Genomic DNA, 16,832 nt, shown 5'->3' on the forward strand with positions numbered 1-16,832 from the left:
TGGCCTTTATTTCTAGGAGGATGGGGTATAAAAGCAGGGAAGTCATGCTACAACTGTACAGGGTGCTGGTGAGACCACACCTGGAGTACTGCGTACAGTTCTGGTGCCCTTATTTAAGGAAGGATATATTTGCATTGGAGGCAGTTCAGAGAAGGTTCACGAGGTTGATTCCGGATATGGAAGGATTGTTTTATGAGCAAAGATTGAACAGGTTGGGTCTATACTCACTGGAGTTTAGAAGAATGAGAGGAGATCTTATTGAAACATACAAGATTCTGAGGGGACTCGATGGGGTAGATGCTGAAAGGATGTTACCCCTCATGGGGGAATCTAAAACTAGGAGGGCATAGTCTCAGAATAAGTGGTTACCTGTCTTAGATGGAAATGAGGAGGAATTTCATCTCCCAGAGGGTTGTGAATCTTTGGACTTCTTTACCCCAAAAAGCTGTGAAGGCTGAGTCATTGAATACATTCAAGGCTGAGTTAGACAAATTTTTGATCAGCAAGGGAGTCAAAGGATATGGGGAAAGGGCGGGAAAGTGGAGTTGAGGTAAAAATCAGATCAGCCATGATCTCATTGAATGGCGGAGCAGGCTCAAGGGGCTGAATGGCCTACTCCTGCTCCTACCTCTTATGCTCTTCACGTCTGCAACCGCTGTGCTAATGATTCCAAATCGTCCAGTTCACATCAGCTCACTAACTTAAAATCTGTAAAGAAATCAAATATTCACTTTGTGATTTAACTCTGCAGCTGCAGACTGTTGCATGAGTTTCTCACTAATGGCCTGAACAAGGACTTAACAAGCATAAACCAGATTTTGATTAAGTAATGTTAATATTAGTGAATTCACTTTTGGAAGAATAGATACATTCTGAGCAACGCTTATTATTTGCCTCTGCTCTAACCGCGGGGCAGAGAATTTCCACTGGGTTCCACCAATCTCGTGCCTTAATTGTGGCAGAAGATCAGTAGAAATCCTGCAGAAACAGAGTAAATTGTTGTTTTTAACTACTTATTTTACTTCTCTGGGGTTCCACTGATCTCTTGCCGGAGAAAACTCTGTGGAAATTCCGGGTGATGTATTTGAACTGCTGAGCAGTATTCATAGAAAATAGGAGCAAGAGTAGTCCATTCGGCCCTTCGGGCCTGCTCCGCCATTCAGAAAGATCATGGCTGATCGTCTAACTCAGTACCCTGTTCCCGCTTTTTCCCCATATCCCTTGATCCCTTTAGCATATTCCTGGTGACTGTTTAGAAATAGAAAGTTCATTTTTGAACTGTGTGAGTAGTGAGTGCTTGTAATGTAGAGATCATCATGTGTTTATAAATACAGAGCTGATATTTGGACTCTTGTCATTGGTGAGTGTTTACAAAAACAGATTATTTGAAGACGAGGGTAGTGTTTACTAATATAGAGATCACATGGTTTTAGACGATGCTGTTCTGTACAAAAGTAACAAGTATCAAAGAATTGTTTTTACGCAACGTATATTATCATGAAATGCATTTAATATGTAACCACACGTATTGCATAAATCATACGTTTGTACCAACCACATTTATTTTAGGTCGCCACATTTATTCAGTATATTAATGTAGTTAGCTTGGACAATGTGTATTTAAACCCCACCGTTCGCACTTTGTTTAAGACATAGAAGAATGTGACACGTCTGGGAATGGGCGGGCTACATTCCCCAGAAGAGATAAGAGATCATCAAACTTGATGAGGTTGTGTGTCTTGCCATTGTCTAGAACATGTTACTGTTAGCGGCCTAATCTCCTCAATCAAAGTGGCCTCATCATCAATTTTGATTATGTTAAGTCAGCATACCACATGATCTTCAGCTAACTGTGTATAAAGATACAGCTCAAACAAAAGTTCAGGATAGAGGAACCCCCAGAGGATGCAGACTAGATTTGACCATGATGTGGAGATGCCGGTGATGGACTGGGGTTGACAATTGTAAACAATTTTACAACACCAAGTTATAGTCCAGCAATTTTATTTTAAATTCACAAGCTTTCGGAGATTTTCTCCTTCCTCAGGCAAATGTTTGACCAGGCGGACGTAAATGATGGCAGGAGCCTAACGCCTGTATAACCTGAGACTAGATTTGTCCGGGTGGATGTAAGTGCTGACAGGACCGTAACGCCTGTGTAGTTGGTAGAAGGGAGGAAGTCTGCAGAAGGCAGGATCTGCAGGATCCAAGGGGATGGGGGCCGTGAGGACCGCGAGAGGTGAGAGGCCAAGGCACAAGCTCTACCCAGCGTGGAAGTGGGTAATATATCTCCAGTTTCCATTTTGTAAACCGCTGTTTAAGTACTGAGTGTATTAAACTGTTCTTTGCAATAAAGTACTTGCCACTGTAACCAATTGGTGCCAACTCAAATCTTTCGGAACTGGGAAGTAAGTAGCGGAGCGGGGGCTCCCTAAGTGGTCCTAGACCGCATTCCCAATAATGTGTTCACAAATGCAGATGTAAAAAAAATTATTCAGAGTGTTACTGAAAAGCTGTATCGGTCGACATTTTCTGACAAGGGTTTAACGCAATGGCAAATACTTACTAAAAACACCAGTTTAACTAATTATTGGGCCATAAGGAATGGGCCTTGACTGGTTGGTGGTACCCCACACCAAACAGGCCAGAAACATTGCCCTGCACTTGCCAACCCAGAAATGGGGGATGTTAAGTTGCACCAGAAAGGGGAAGTGGCTGCCTCCAGGGTGCATTATTGATAAAAAGATTTCCCCCTTGTCTTCAGGGGTTTAGGTTCTGATTCAGCCCTGAACCCCCAGTTAGATGCTACTTCTTTCAGTTGTCAATGAGGTACGCCTAATGAGATCAGGCTTTCCTCTGCCAATGCCATTCTGAATCGCAACTGAGGCTTGAGGCACAGGAACTCCCAACCTTGATTACCCCCATTCCCTTACGTCAACGGCCTTGTTGGGGCAGTTGGAGGTTCTGTTCCCTACAAGGCCAATCAGGGACTGCAATGCAAGGCTGGGACCTAGTGTATCCGAGTCCCCCCTGAGTTTGCAGCCATTCCGGTGGATTCCCGCTGACGTTACGATGGGAGATGGCTGGAACAACAGTGAATTTCGACCCCATTGTCCGGTGCTCTGTGAGCTTTATCCTTGATGTGTTTCTTGAGGTCAGGTGGTTTTGGATCAGTTCCTGGGCTATAGAATTTGGCCTGTCCTGTGCCAGTTGTAACAAAAAAATTGAATTCCTTCATAAAAAATATTACATAGAATTACGCAGAAATTACAACAGGGAAACAAGAAAAACTGTTCAACAGATCTGTGTTGATGTTTATCCGCACACAAGCAACATTCCTAATCCCATGCGTCTGCCCTATTCCCATTTCCCTTCATCTCTCTTCCTCCAATTGCCTATCTAACCTATTCTTAAATGCTGACGTGGCAGGAATTTCCTCAGAGCTGCTCCCACTCCACCGTAATTTTGCCAGAAATGCACGGAAACCCCCTTTATTTTCATGGTCTCCGCATCAATCACTAACTCTGGTTCTTTGTTTATTTGTTCTCAGGATGTGTACAACTCTAGTAAGGCCACATTCATTATCCCTAGTGCCCTGAGAAGGTGGTGGTGGGCCTTTTCTTTGAGCCACTGAAGTTGTGGTGATGTTCCTACAATGGTGGTAGTGTGTTCCACAGCTTCATAACTCTGTATAAAAACATTTCCCCTGTTCTCTGTCCCAAATCTCTTGCATTTAATCTTCAATCTATGTCCCCTTGTTCGAGTCCCCTCGACCATTAGAAACAGTCGGTTTCTATATACTCAGTCCCGTCCTTTCATAATTTTGAACTCTTCTATCAAATCATGCTTTAATCTCTGCTGATCTAACGAAATCAGCCTGATTTTTTTTCAAGTCTTTCTTCGTATTTTTATTTTTAATTTCATACACCAGGCAGCATCCTTGAGTATCTACATCCTCTCTATCGCTTTAACATCCTTCCTTATAGTGTGGAGCCCAAAACTGCACACAGTACTCCAACCATGGTCTTACTAAAGTTTTAAATACATTGACTATTACATCTCAACATTTAGCTTCTATACCTCTTTCCATAAAACCTAGTGTTCCATTAGCTTTTTCTTAATGTCCTTATCTGCTTGAGCTGCTGCTTTTAATGTCTTGTGAAACTGAACCCCCAAATCCCTTTGCTCTTCCAAACCGAGCTTTCTCCCATTCAAATTACATTATTTTTTAAGCCAAATGTACCACCTCCTACGTACTGACATTGAATTCTATCTGACACTTTTTAGCCTATTCTGCCACCTTATCAATATCTCCTTGCAGTTTCCTCCACAGAATTATTTACAATGTCTCCTATTTTAATATTGTCTAAAAATTTGGACACCACTCCCTCTGGGCTTATATCCAGTCATTGATGTACACAGTGAACAGAACCGAACCCTGTGGAACACCCCTACACATTTCTGAGAAACTGTCCTTAACTCCTACTTTGTTTCCTCTTTTCTAACCAGTTTTTAATCCAACTTGCTACCCTGCCCGTAATTCCATATCCCTTAATGTTCTCCAGTTTAAAAGCATATCGTGTATCACAAGATTGATATGGATAAGGCACATAGTTTATTCATCCAGAAAGACTGTACAGACCCATTATAACATCCAAGTGTTTCTTAAATGTTTGCAGGGTTTTGTGCCTCCAGTGCCCTTTCTGAGAGTCCATCCTTCATTGTCGTTGGGTCAAAATCCTGGAGCTCCCTTCCTAACAGCACTGTGGGAGAACCGTCACCACATGGACTGCAGCGGTTCAAGAAGGCGGCTCACCACCACCTTCTCGAGGGCAATTAGGGATGGGCAATAAATGCCGGCCTCGCCAGCGATGCCCACATCCCATGAACGAATAAAAAAAAATTCTGTGTGTTAGTCACTGCTTGTGTGAAGAAAGATTTCTGATGTCAGTCCTAAATTTACCATTACTGGTTTGAAACTGATCCTCTTATCTGACTGTCACTGTTTAACTTGAAGTAGTGTTCTGGATTTATCTTTTCCATGGCGCTTACCATCTTATCTGCTGTTAGGCCCAACCTTAGTTACTTCCTTTCAAGGGTGACAAGGCCATGGCCCCAATATTAGAATGGAGGTGGGATGGCAGCGGTGAGGGTGGGGGAGTAACCCGCCCAATGAAAAATGTCCATTTCCCACGTGATCATGATTCAATTGGTGCCACTTAACGTGGCTTCTGGGTTTGCCGTCCGAAAGCTGCGCAGCGGGCGGACTGTGCACCCGCATCACAGGCTGTCAGCTGGAGGAGCTCTATTTAAAGGGCCATTGCTCCAATGGCTGGTCCTGGAGTAAACACCCACACACCACAATGGAGCAGCACAGGGGCAAGGCTGCTCCAAGATTCAACGATGCCTCACTCCAGCTGCTACTGGATGGGGTGAGGAGGAGGGGGATCTGTTTTAGCCAGCAGACGGGAGGAAGTGCCCTGCCTCTGCCACCAAGGAGGCCTGGCTCGAGGTGGCAGAGGAGGTCACCAGCAGCAGCAACATCTCCCGCACCTGGATCCAGCGCAGGAAGTGCTTCAATGATCTAACTAGGTCAGCAAAAGTGAGTACAATTACTCATTCTCCTACATTCCATCTTCCACATCATCGCCCCCACCCCCCAACTCATTCTGCACTGCTAAGACTACTCTATCACATCACTCCTCACACCCACTTAAGGCTCATCCTCATCTTACCTGCACTTCCTCACCTCCCCATTAGTCACCCCACCACCACCACTCAACCCAATCCTCGTCCAATATCATGTTCTATCTCATACTCACCCTCCGATGCATCTCTTTCATGGTCAGCTGCACCCAAATCAATGCATTCATCGGTTGGCCACTTCATCACTCAATCACACGTCTGTTCGTTCTCCCCTTCTTGGAGAAGAGAGCGGAAAATGCATGGGAGAGAGCGAGGACCGGAGGGGGGGCCACAACAAATCGTCGTCCTCACAGACACTGAGCAGGAGGCGCTGGAGCTGAGCCGAACTCTCGAGTGCCTGTCCGTCGGGGACGCCGAGACTGGCACCCCACAAACGTCTGGTGACAGAACTTTAACATTCAGCACTCACAATAGCAAATGATGTTAACATGCCTTGCCATCTTCAGCACCTCAGTATGCTCATCGCAACATAACACATCCGTGATGATGCTTAATATTGCCTTCTGTTCTCTTACAGGGCCTCAGCAACTGCTGTAATGGCAGAGGGCGATTCCTCAGAGGACCTGCCGGCCTCTGAGGGTGCACCGTCACATCTTAGCGAGCCATCCACCAGTGCAGATACTCACACCTCGGTGGGTCCCAGTCCTCAGTTAGTTGGGTCGGCACCTGGTGAGTTACCCCACACACGTGAGCACGAGCAGACACTGGTGGCAGGGGCAGCTGCGAAGAGTCCACATTGGCAGGAGTACTTCTCTCCAGGCTCTGCTCAGCTGGACGCAGATGCACAACCCTGGGGGGACATCCTTTAAAAGGAGAATGATCGAGGGACAGCAGCACATTTGCGAGGTACTGGAACAGGTGCCATGCGCACTCTCCATAATAGCGCAGAGGATGGAGGAGTCCAACTCCTGCATAAGTGGAATGGTGGCACAGGTACAGGAGAGAATCTCTGAGATAGTGTCACAGGGATGTGAGGGAATCTCTGAGATAATGTCACAGGTAAATATGGACATGTGTGCGATGGAGAGAAGGCTAGCCTCCATTGATCTTCAATCACGGCTCACAAATGAGTCCATTCAGGCCCTGACAACGGCCGTTTGGACTCAGGCTGAACAATATTCTGCCTTAAACAGGCAGACAGATACACTAGCACTGGCCTTACAAGGCATCACACATGTCCTCCAAATTGTTGTCCAGCAGAGTGGAAGGAGTGATGTGGCCCTGGCCCAGGGGAGGGATGATGGTGAAAGGGGACATGGAAGTGGGGACACCACTCAAAGCGCTCCCATGTCTCACCCGTTGCCCCACTCTCAACCAGTACCCACAATGCTGCCTCCTCTCCATGTGGCCGAGTCTGCCCCTGCACAGGTGCAGGTGGAGCAGTCTTTGGAGGGGCCCTCACGGGCTCAAATCCAGAGGGCGTCGGTCAAAAGCATCTAATCGGTCAGGGCATGAACATGAAAAACCTGCCACTACCTCTGCTGCAGTCGCAGGAGATGCACCTGGGGAAGTAGTAGGAAGAGAAAGGTGAAGGTTTTGTGAGCACGAAGGGGATGCATAAGGGTGTTTGACAGACTGTCATGTTTTTCATTTATATTTAGTTTTTGTTAGACTCACATTAAATTTTATGATTGTCATCACTACTGCCACGTCTTGCCCATTTTTACTGGCTTTTGTGATAGGACCCTTTCAAGAGCTTCACCATGAACAGCGACACTTGATGCCACTCATTGGGTCACTTTACAGTGGGTGTATGTATAGTTGCAGGACTGTTTTGTGCAGGAGGGGTGGGCGGCCTAGTGTGGGCGCTGCTCTGTCCAGGTGGTGTGATGATTGGACTCTTCACGCTTTCTGATGTTAGGAGAACTGTTCACCTATCAGTGACTCCCTGGCCTCACGAGCAACCAGGTGAGCCGCTGCTCTTCCCATGGATTTCTCCTTCTCCTCCTCCATGTGGGTGGCAGATGTGGATGGGGCCTCCTCAAGCGGCACCCCTCTCTGTTGTTGCCCTCTGCTCGTGTGCAGGTGCCTGTGGTGCAGCACTGTGTTGTGGAGCTCCAAGTGGCGGAGGTGGACGCTGTGCCTGGCGAGGCCGGTGATGTTGCTCGTCCTCGGATGTATTGGTGAATGCAGCCATGGCGCCCCCCACCATCCTGACTGTGTGAGTTTGAGGGGGTCCGCAAAGTAGCTAAATATGTGTGAATAGAAGAATTTTGAGTGAACTGTAAGAATTTTCAGTGAAAACACAAAGATCTTGCAGCCAAAACTCTGTCTGAAAGAACGGAGTTCCCTGCTGCAATAAGTGACCTTTTCTCCCCATCTGTCAAAGAAGCATTTGAATGTCCCACTGGCTGCTGGCTGAAACACGTCTTTTGCAACTTGGAGAGTTTCCCACAGCACGGGAAACACGCTGAGAATGCTTCAAAATTGCACCCCTGCCTCTGTGTGGAGAAAATTAAAGTAGTTCAACTATCACATTCGAGAGGCGCGCGCACCCAGACGTGTCAGTGGGGAACCCGGAAGTCTGTGTGTTGGAGCCGGGTTCTGAACCCGATCGGGACTTCCTCGATTTTCGGAGCCCCCCCCGCCCCCAACGCACCTACACTTTCCCGGGAAAATTAAGCCGCATGTTTCTCCATTAGTACGAATAATACACTAACACAATATGATGGAAAGATGGTTTCTTGCACAAGTTATGGTGGGTGTCCATAAAGAGGGCCCTAGGTTTTTGGTCCCTGGTATAGAATAAAGAAAGAAAAAAACTATAAGTTATATAGTGCCTTTTACGTTTCAGGACTTTTTTTGAAGTGTAGTTACTGTTGTACTTTGGGTGACACAGCAGCCAATTTGCACACAGCAGGGTCCCACAAACAACAATGAAATAAATGGCTATAATATCTGTTTTAGTGATGTTGTTTGAGGGATAAATATTGATCTGGACACAGAGAGAACTTCTCTGCTCTTCAAATAGTGCCATGGGATCTTTCAGCGTCCGCCTGAGAGGGGCAGATGAGGTCTTGTTTAAACCTCTCATCTGAAAGATAGCACTTCCGACAGTGCAGCACCCCCTCAGTACTGCATCTAGATTATGTACTCAGGGGCATGATTTTAGCCTGGAAAAACAGGTGGGTTAGGGGCATTAAAAATTGCAACAATTTCAAGCCCGCTCCCATCTCCAGTCTGCCCATTTCTGGTTTTCACAGGACGATTGCTGATTTTTTCCCCCCCACCCCAACAATCGCAACCCTGCGATGACCCCTGATCCTGACACCCCCCCCCCCTCAGTGACTGACCCCCTGATCCCCCTCCCAATAACCCCCATTCCCCTCCCAATGATGGACCCCCCCCGGATGACTGACCCCCCTGTGACCTCATGCCCATTGATGCCCCGATGCCCCCATGTACCCCCCCCCCACCCACCCATCCATCCAATCTAAGACTTACCTGAACACTTACCTCTTGCTCTTATCCCGTCCGACTGAGAACAGCCTGTCAATCAGGCCTGCTTGTTGGGTGGGAAACCATATAAAAAAAATAAAAGATGCCCTTAGGTCAAAATCGTGAGGACGCCTGGGAAACCCGTACTTCCGGGTTTCCCGTCTGCAATTCGACCTCTTCTCCCGGCCCCTTCCCGGCTCTGGGCTAAAATTACCCCCCAGGTCTCTGGAGTGGGGCTGGAACTCTAAACCTTCTGACTTAAGAAAAGACAAACTTGCTCTCGAGGCAGTACAAAGAAGGTTCACTTGGTTAATCCCGGGGATGAGGGGGTGGACATATGAGGAGAGGTTGAGTAGATTGGGACTCTACTCATTGGAGTTCAGAAGAATGAGAGGCGATCTTATTGAAACATATAAGATTGTGAAGGGGCTTGATCGGGTGGATGCGGTAAGGATGTTCCCAAGGATGGGTGAAACTAGAACTAGGGGGCATAATCTTAGAATAAGGGGCTGCTCTTTCAAAACTGAGATGAGGAGAAACTTCTTCACTCACAGGGTAGTAGGTCTGTGGAATTTGCTGCCCCAGGAAGCTGTGGAAGCTACATCATTAAATAAATTTAAAACAGAAATAGACAGTTTCCTAGAAGTAAAGGGAATTAGGGATTACGGGGAGCGGGCAGGAAATTGGACATGAATTTAGATTTGAGGTTAGGATCAGATCAGCCATGATCTTATTGAATGGCGGAGCAGGCTCGAGGGGCCGATTGGCCTACTCCTGCTCCTATTTCTTATGACTCAGAGGGGAAAATGCTGCCACTGAGCCAAAGTTGACACCTTAGATTTATTGCTGTGTTAAACCTGTGCTGGAATTTGAGAACCAGCTGAAATTTAATTCAAGAATAAAGTCTTGCTAGATGCAAGTGTGGTTCGGAGATAGGTCTATAACACCAACCTAGACTTCTGGCGAGGCTGCATGCCTTACTGAATTTTCTCTTTAATGTCTATAATTCTGTTTGCTGTGTGGGGGTCAGTGTGGAAATTACTGTCAAGTTGAAAATTATCCATGTAATTTAAAAAAAAGACAGATGAAGTAGAAATAATGGTGGTAATTTTCAGCTTACTGCTGGACCGTCAAACCGGCGATGGGGGTCGGGCACCCATTATAGAAACCACCCAATTTTCTTTTCCAAAAAAACCTAGGACAAATCTGTATTTTTATGTTTTTTCATGTTTGCTTTAGATTCCTTTACCTTCTTTCCAACTCTGTTTTTATAATTTCAATTAACATGGCGTAGCTGAGGGGGTTTGTTGATATGACGTCCAGTTTGACTGGAGATCATATTCATTTCTCTGATTCAAATAAAAGGAATGAACCAGCAGAGAGACATTTCAAACATAACTCTCTCTATAATGTTACAAGCTTTATGAGCCTGAAATGGGTATCTTGTGCTGATAGGCGTGACTCCAATGAAATGTACAAAACAGAAGGGGAAAAAGTCTATCAAAATAAGACTACGAGCAAACTTTTAACCCTTCTGTGAGACTCTCAGCTTCAGGTTAACATTTCAGTCTCCACAACAGAGCCATCAAAGGATTATACAAGCGTGTTACACTGGGCAAAAACTTCAAATGAAAACAAGTTCTGGATTTCCAGTAAATTCTCAAATTTTACGATGACAATTTAAAAGCAAACGTTTGTGAATTGAGGGATGTTAGTGCTGGGGAATACAATACTTTCCCATTTTGGGCATTCGGTGTCAGTATCAAACACTTCCAGAGGCGATTATAGCATGGTTAGATGCAGAATAAAGCTCCCTCTATTCTGCTACAACGTGCCTCTCCCAACTTTGGAAGGGCACCCCTACTGCACCAGTGTGATACTTTTTTACCCCATTTCTCACGTCAGTCATCTTATGGCCTCTCTGAGTTAGACTGCCAATTTAGTGGCAATGTATGTTGGAAATTTATAGAAAATAATTTTGGGGCAGATTTCAAATGATATGTTTGCATCTAAAAGATGCAAAGAAAATTCAGGGCAATGCTCAGTTAAGGAAACGTTTGATACTAAACAGTTTTCAAATTAATTTTTGAGGCATAGCCATTTCCTTTCCTTAGTTATTATAAGGAAAGACACAAAATGAACACTGTTGTAGCCTATTCTATTACCTGCTTACAATAATTACCTGCTTACCTGTCTGAACACGGTGATTGCCTTGGCAATGGGCAGTTGCAAAGACTATCTGTAATCACCATGTATTGTTCTGTGATTTATAAATGCGTAGGCTTTGAGGAGTTCCTGACATTTACCTGAGGAAGGAGGAAGCCTCCGAAAGCTTGTAAATTTCAAATAAAATCGTTGGACTATAACTTGGTGTTGTAAAATTGTTTACATTTGTCAACCCCAGTCCATCACCGGCATCTCCACATCATGCTTACAATAAGCAAGCTCTGTTTATCATATTACGTTACCTATGGAATAATTTCTTAGTGCTAAGGACTTTTTCCATGCTTATGTGTTTACACTGGATTTTATTGAATGTTCCAGTTTGTACAAAATCCCAAGCTGAATGACCCTTAAATAGGAGGCTGAATATCATTAAAATGAAACTTGAAGATTGTTAACATCTCATTAACAAAGGCTTTATGTGTATGTTCATTGGTTCTGATTAGACATTGTCAATAATTCCAACCTCACTACAACTTTGTTTTCCCTCAACATTTTTCATCACTTTGGCACTAAGATGTTGAAAGGAAAGGAAAATTGGGGAAATTGATTTTTCCACCTCATAATTCTTTATTGATCTCCTCTCCTAGTACAACCAAGTTTTCCTAAGTAATGACTTCTCCATTAAGTTTGCATAATAATTTAAGAAAGCATGGACTGACAATAGGCTATTTCGCCCACCAAGCCCATTCCTCTTTTTGAAGGAATAAGATGAACTGTCACAATCTCAATCAGAAATAAAACTGGGTGCTAAGCCAAATCTTTGCTCTGGTGACCTAAGGTACAGTTGCTGTAAAGAAACTTGCATTTATATAGCCTTATCGCCTTTTTCAAAGAACTTCACATAATGAATTACTTTATTGAGTTCAGTGATTGTTGTTAAGTAGGCAAACTTTGCAGCCATTTTGCACACAGCAAGCTCCCATTAATAGCAATAGAAGGAATGATTAGTTAATCTGTTTTTGACATTGCTGGTTGAGGAAGGAATGTCAGTCAGGACACCAGGCGAACTCCTTGCTCTTCTTCAAATAATGCTATGGCATCATTAGCACCAACCAGAACTGGCAGATGGTGTTTTGGTTTAACAACCCATCTGAAAGACAGCATTGCCAACAGTACAGCACTGCCAAATGTCAAAAGACTGCTTTGAGGGTGTTCCTAGGCTACCCCAGGAATTCCGGCCAGCATGCCCCCTGTAGACCCAGTGAAAGCCACGTTAACTGAGAGCTGGCATGAGTTCCACAATGGGACCTTCCAAAGGCCCCACTTGGTCCCCCAAAATAAATGGCCGCAGGCCAACAGAAAAAAAAAATGACTCTCTCTTTGGCCCTATAAGGGGTCCCAGACATTGCCATTTGGAGAAGCAGGAGGAGCCTCTCCAGCTTTCTATCAGATAGTCAGTGTGAGTGCCTCTTTTGCACCCACGCAAGCGTGAGTTGCCTTTCCTGACTATGGGCATGACCTTATCCCTGCAATCTGGGCCGGGGTCTGCATCCTCCACTGCAGGCCGACAGGAGTCCTGAACCGCAGCACTTCCGCTGGTGGAACTGGGACCCCAGAATTTCGGGCGCTGAGTGACAATTCAGCTAAATACAATTTCCCCCTGAGTAGCTGAGCATAGTTTTATTCACCAAATGATACAATAACCTGTACAAATCTAAAGACTACACAAGTGGAAATGTACCATTTTGCTCCAGGTTATAGAGTAGCACTCAGGACTTAATGACTCACAGACTTAATCAATTAAAAGAATATGAGTTCCGCAGTTACAAGTGTCATTTCTGCATTTAACACCGAGTGGTTTCACCTTTCACTTTGATGAAAGGCAATTGCGTCATGAGTGAGTCAAAGGACAGGCCAATGTTTTCATTTGGAGTTGTAAACAGCCTGCTTACTCCTGTTGCATTGGTTTCATCTAATTTATTTAACAGAAAGGTCAGATTTATAAATTCCAATTAAAAGCAAAACAACTGCACTACAAAAATGTTTATCCTGTTCTAGTTTGTAACTCAACAGCAAAAGTATTAATGTTTTCATGACTCATATAAAGCTGAGATTTGAAAGGTCTGGATTAGTTTATATATCCCAGCACTGACTGCTGAAAGAATTAGGATGAAGATTTGCTATGTGCAGCACCAACATGAACAAAATAATGTAGGCCATCAATCCCTTGACAGGTTGCAGACTGTTAAACCAGTTAGTTGCCTCTTTGTAACAGAAGTTAACATTCTATACTGTCTTTTACTTCTCCCCCCTTCCCCTTTGTTTTAGTCAGTCCTATAAAGGAGTTGTTTCACTTTTCGTTACCAGTTCTGATGAAGGGTCTCAATCCAAAACATTAATCTATCTTTTTTCTTTCAGATGCTGATGGACCTACTTATATATTTGCAGCATTTTTGTTTTTTTTAATTCCTAGTAGGTCAAATCTTTCAGCTTGCCAGTGACATTACTGCTCCCAAATTAAAAATATAGGTAGCGGGGTTTTTTTTAGATAATTCAAAGACTACTACCAAGTTAACAAGTATTCTATGGCTCTGTACATTTCTCAAATTCTACTTCCTACTTCATATATACAGTCTACCCTATAGCCAGATTTCTGATGTTATGACCGAAACATGTGCTCACAATTACTTAAGGGTAAATTTTCCTTTGCCTGTAAAGTGGAATGAAAAAGTAACTATGGCTAAATAGGTGAGCAAGGCAGGTAGAATTAGTAAATGCACTATAAAGTCAGTTTCTAGTGATACTCCCATCGTAAAAGATCTGAAAAGCAATTTAGCAACGTGTGATGGTCTTGTTAAAAATCAATGGAGAGAAACATATACAGAAATGGATGGGGCAGGAAGGTACCACTAAATGGAAAGTGAGCCGTGACTCTTACTCAGATCCTGGCGTTAGTGTGTGGAAGGAAGGGCTAGATTTCTAAGTATTACCACAGTACCGACAGAGGTGAATAGTGGTGTTTTGAGCCCCACAGTGTGACTACAGTGCCCATGGCTGGTTAATGCATAAATATTTTCAACTGACAATGTTTGAAAATGTTTCTGAGAATGTTACTCCTAAGTTGTCTAATTTTGGAAGTTCTACTTAAATAAAATGGTCCAAACATATGTGTTAGAGAAAGTGTTAGATAAAGTTGTCTGTGTTGAGCTGTATAATTTGTATATTTAGCAATGGTCAAAGTTAATTGAACTGCTTTATAGCCCTTTAATGTGTAAAATACTAAATAGTATCACAGCGATATGAACAGTATAATATAGCTATGATATATTAAAAATCTTACATCCATATGCACTTCCTGTCTACCAAAGCTTACTTCCTGTTGTCACATTTTTGTCACACTATTGTTTAAACGTTTTCCTATTATAAATTCCTAAGCCTACATTTATGATGGAAACTTATTGGGCTCGATGTTAGCAGGGCTGCGGGTTCGCGGTGGGGGGGCTATTGGGCGCGTGGGTAACGCGCCTGGTGAAATCAGTCTGCCCCCCGCGCGATCACAGCCCAATTGGATCCACTTACCTGGTCTTCCGGGTTCCCCACTGCTGATCTGCGTGTCGGGCGGGCTGCGCATGCGCAGTAAGCTCTGTCAGCTGGAGGAGCTCAATTTAAAGGGGCAGTCCTCCACTGACAGATGCTACAACAAATAGAAAAAATTACAGCATGGAGCAGCCTAGGGGGAAGGCTGCTCCCAGTTTAATGATGCCTCATTCCAGGTATCATTAGATGGGGTGAGGAGGAGGGGGAGGACAGAGATCTTCCCCCCGGCGGGCGGGAGGAAGCGGCCTGCCTCTGCTACCAGGAAGGTCTGGCTCGAGGTGGCAGAGGAGGTCACCAGCACCACCAACATATCGCCCACCTGCATACACTGCAGGAGGCGCTCCAACGACCTAAGTATGTCAGCCAAAGTGAGTACACTTACTCATTCCCCTGCACTCCATCTGCCACACCACCGCCTCCACCCCACATCTCCTTCTGCACTGCCAACACTACTCTGTCACATCACCCCTCATACCCACTCAAAGCTCATCCTCATCTTACCTGCACTTACTCACCTCGCCAGTACTCATCCTGCCACTACCACTCAACCCAATCCTCATATAATCTCATGGCTCTATCTCATACTCACCCTCTCGTGCATCTCTTTCACAGTCAGCCTCACCCAACCTGCCACTACCTGTGCTGCAGCCACAGGGCATGCATCACATATGTGCAGTAGGCAGCGTAAGGCAAACGTGTCGTGAGCATGAAGGGGATGCACAAGGGTGTTTGAGGGTTTGTCATGGTTTTTACTTATATTGAATTTCTGACCAACTCACATTACATATTATATTGGCATCACTACTGCCATGTCTTTGCGAATCTTGTCTGGTTTGTGCAATAATGACCTTTCCTGAGGATCACTATGGAGACCCACAACTGATGACACCCATTGTGTCACTGCAGAGTGGGTGTAGGTGTATTTGCAGGGCTCTTTTGTGCAGACGACTGACAGACGTCGGCGATGTCCCCGGTGGCATCCTGGAAGGATGCGAAGGAGAAGTTGTTGAGGGCAGTGATGACTTTGAGAGTGACAGGTAAGAAGATGGTGCTCGGGCCAGCCGGGAGCAGCTCGGCATGAAGGAGGCTGCAGATGTCCACGACTACATGTCAAGTGACTCTGAGCCTCCGTGTGCACTGCTGCTCAGAGAGGTCCAGGAAGCTGAGCCTCGGTCTGTGGACCCTGTGGCGAGGGTAGTGCCCTCTGCGACGCATCTCTCTCTGCGGTTGCCCTCCCTCCTGCTGTGCAGGTGGATGTGTCACAGCACTGTGTTGTGGAGCTCCACGAGTCAGAGGTGGACGGTGTGGATGGCGAGGCTGTTGATGCTGTTCGTCCTCCGAGGAGGTCATGACTGCAGCTACGGCGGCCCCCATCCGGAAGATGTACATCTGAGGGGGTCTGCAAGGTAGGTAAGTGTGTCCTCACACCGGGGTTGCGGTTCCAGGTCAGTGAATTTTCTTGTTAGGAGGAGGGTGGTGGAGGCCAACCTTTGTCCAATGTGACGGAGTGGCCACCTGTCGAATGCACCTTTGCAGCTGCCACAGGCTGCTGGCTGCAACACCTCCGTTTGAACTGGGAGTGTTTCCCCCAGTATGGGAAACAGTCTCAGTTCAGTGTAAAATCCCACCCCTCCTAATAAAACAGCTCAATCAGGTCTGTAAACGACCTGAACAAGCAACATAAATACTTTCAAGTGGCATCCCGCTGGCTTTAATTGCCTGCGGGATTCCCACCTGCGGGGGCTGCGCGCGCATGCCGACGCGTCAGTGGGGAACCCGGAAGTGGGCGGGTTGGAGCCGGGCTCCGGACCCGCTCCAGGATTCCCTGATTTTCGGAGCCCCCTCGCCAGGAACGCACCCAATAGCGGGTGCTAAAATGATGCCCATTATGTAAACTTGTTACACTGTAATTATACCCTCTCGCC

Source organism: Heptranchias perlo, chromosome 1, assembly GCF_035084215.1.
Source record: "Heptranchias perlo isolate sHepPer1 chromosome 1, sHepPer1.hap1, whole genome shotgun sequence".
Taxonomy (NCBI): Eukaryota; Metazoa; Chordata; class Chondrichthyes; order Hexanchiformes; family Hexanchidae; genus Heptranchias; species Heptranchias perlo.